The sequence below is a fragment of the Rhincodon typus genome, chromosome 32 (assembly GCF_021869965.1).
Source record: "Rhincodon typus isolate 14 chromosome 32, sRhiTyp1.1, whole genome shotgun sequence".
Taxonomy (NCBI): Eukaryota; Metazoa; Chordata; class Chondrichthyes; order Orectolobiformes; family Rhincodontidae; genus Rhincodon; species Rhincodon typus.
In genome coordinates this window covers 29,419,670-29,422,297 of record NC_063363.1, presented here as the reverse complement: position 1 = coordinate 29,422,297, position 2,628 = coordinate 29,419,670, and the positions used below count along the sequence as shown (strand labels likewise).

Sequence of the window (2,628 nt, the reverse complement as noted above, 5' to 3'; positions counted from 1 at the left end):
TCAGCTTTCCTGCTCCTCTGATGCTGCCTGGCCTGCTGTGTTCCTCCAGCTCCACACTGTGTTATCTCAGACTCCAGCATTGGCAGTTCTTACTATCTGTGAGTGAGATAATCCTCAGACAGTTTGTTATTAAGAACTATTCAATTAGTTTCATTCTCATGCTCCTTTCTCATAACATTATACATTGTCCCTTTTCCTGTATATACTGAATTCCCTTTTGGAAGTTAGTACAGATACCTAAGGCTCATGAGTTTCAATACAGTAAGGACATGCATTCCCAAATAATGGCTCAGTTACCAAATATGCTAGTGGTGTCAGTCTGAGTCATGCAGCTGGAATTTCCTGATATAATTCTCTGATATGTTGTCCAGTTACTTAACCTTAAGCCAGTTGTCCTCTGTGCCTCTGTGCTTGCAAGAGAAATAAATCATTGAGTTCCTTATCGTGTGTGTCCTGCAAGACATATTGACTTTCTACAGATGTGGATCATCTGAAGAATGCCCCCAAGGTTGAGTAGCCCGTTGCACTTGCTGTACAGGATCTCATGTGTAAAATGAATATCAGGTAAACCTCCAGGGTTGGACAGTGCTCAAGGAACTATACTCCAGCAAAAATTCACGATTCTTCCCATGGGAGGATGAAGTGGGGGTCAAAATAGTGGAAGTACCAAGCGGCTTACTTGTATCCAAAGAAAGGTATTGGTTGATTTAAAAATATATTTTCATTACAGGATTACAAACTACACTTACAGCTCTGGGTCTTACAACCGACTTGAAGAAAATGTTGGATAATGATATAACAACTATCAAATTGAGTGAATTCACGTCAATTTATCCTTTAACTTCAGCGAATAGACAAAGATAAACCATAGAATCACAGTTAAATCCAAGCAAAACATGAAGCATAAATCAACATTTTCCCACTGAATATTTTGGAAATTGGTTGAATCAGATTAGGACATTTTTGTTTTGAAAAAGTTTTGCAATATAGGGAAAAACAAAAATCAGTCAGTCTCAGAATTTAGGGAGTTTATACTAATTTGACAAGAAGAATTCATCGTTTTTAATTAGAAGCCATAGGAAAAGTTGTATTTGCCTCTGAAGTGGATTCTCCAATGTCCGGGGAACATTGGTATTCAGAACTGTAATAAGTAAACTTCCTTCCCCCCTACCATTCCGTCACCCTAATAAACACGATCGCAATTAACCAAAACTCTGGAACATTCTTGCATTGTGCCAAGAGACATTCATTGTCATAGAATCCCTACAGTGTAGAAACAGGCCAGACGGCCCATCAAGTCTGCACCAACCCTCCAAAGAGCATCCCATCCAGACCCACTCTCCACCATATCCCTGTATTAACCATAGCTAATCCCCCTAGCTTACACATCTTTGGACACTATGGGCAATTTAGCACAGCCAATCAATTTAACCTGCACATCCTTGGACCATGGGAGGAAACCTGAGCACTCAGAGGAAACCCACGTAGACACAGGGAGAATGTGCAAACTCCACACAGGCAGTTGCCCAGAGAGAGGAATTGAACCTATGTCCCTGGTAACGTGAAGCAGCAGTGCTAACCACTGAGCCATCATGTGACCCAATTGTGGTAAAGCTGCTCAATGTCCCCACAGTGTTGTCTTTCCTGTTCCTGAGACTGACAGGATAACTAGATTAACTACAAACAGAGTAAATGAGATATTTTCCGAACCAGCTACATTTGAAAAGTCATTTTATAAAATCAACAGTTTAACAACTAAAAATCACAACCAATAATACACCACCTAAAGCAATAGTTTACTCACTGATATGTCTTACTGTTTGTAGATTTATCGGCACATCAAAATAGATGTAATTAATTTTGCAAGACTAGTTTGGTTTCAATTTAAATGTGATTGTCATGTATTTACAGGAACATTACATCAAATAAGGTATCATTCAATAAAATTGTGGATGTTGTAAATCAAAAAAGTGTCTTGTGCTGAACACTGCTCTCATTATTGCTCATACTGCAAACCATTTGAAATTACTGCAGAAATGGTAATCAGCTGATCAGTTTGAAACTTGTTTTTTTATTTAAACTGAGAGCTTTATTAAGTTAATTATACAAGTTAAGTAGTTTTTGTTATGATCTTTGTGAAGACTGATAATGTTCAAGAAGAAATGTGAAACTCTGGTTAACAGCTGAAAAAGCAGCAATAAGGTTTTTTTAAAAACCTTTAGTGTAACAAATGATTTAAACTCTATTGATTAAATACTTTTTTGGTAAGTAACATATACTCTAAACTGAAGAGAGGAATATTCTCATAATTATCACGTCACATTTTCCACAGAATTACAGTTGTTATAATTAACATTCTGTAGTTTTCCCCCGGTTTCCTAATGAGTTCTCATATACCTGCTTTACTGAGTGGTAACTTTTCTTAAGCATCTCAAGATCCTTTCCTCAGTTCATAATAAGTTTCTTAAATCAACCACTGGCTGTAAATTTGTTCTGGTGCCTCTTCTTCCCTCTGGCCATGACAGAAAAATATCTTCCTGAATCTGTGATGGCTTTAGGTTCTTTGCCTAGAGAGGATTCCCTTCTCGTATCCAGGTGTGGTAGCTTACAAACCCTAGCAGCCTATTC

The 2,628-nt window shown here is 37.9% G+C and overlaps 1 protein-coding gene across 1 annotated transcript in view; it reads left to right on the top strand.

Annotated features, from left to right (window-relative positions):
* pde9ab (phosphodiesterase 9ab) overlaps window positions 1–1,461 on the top strand; it is a 48,753-nt gene extending 47,292 nt beyond the window's left edge. The window contains exon 17 of the mRNA XM_048615516.1: window positions 731–1,461. The gene's annotated coding sequence lies outside the window, so the exon portion shown is untranslated. The remainder of the gene's footprint in view (window positions 1–730) is intronic.
* Window positions 1,462–2,628: the final 1,167 nt, after the last annotated feature.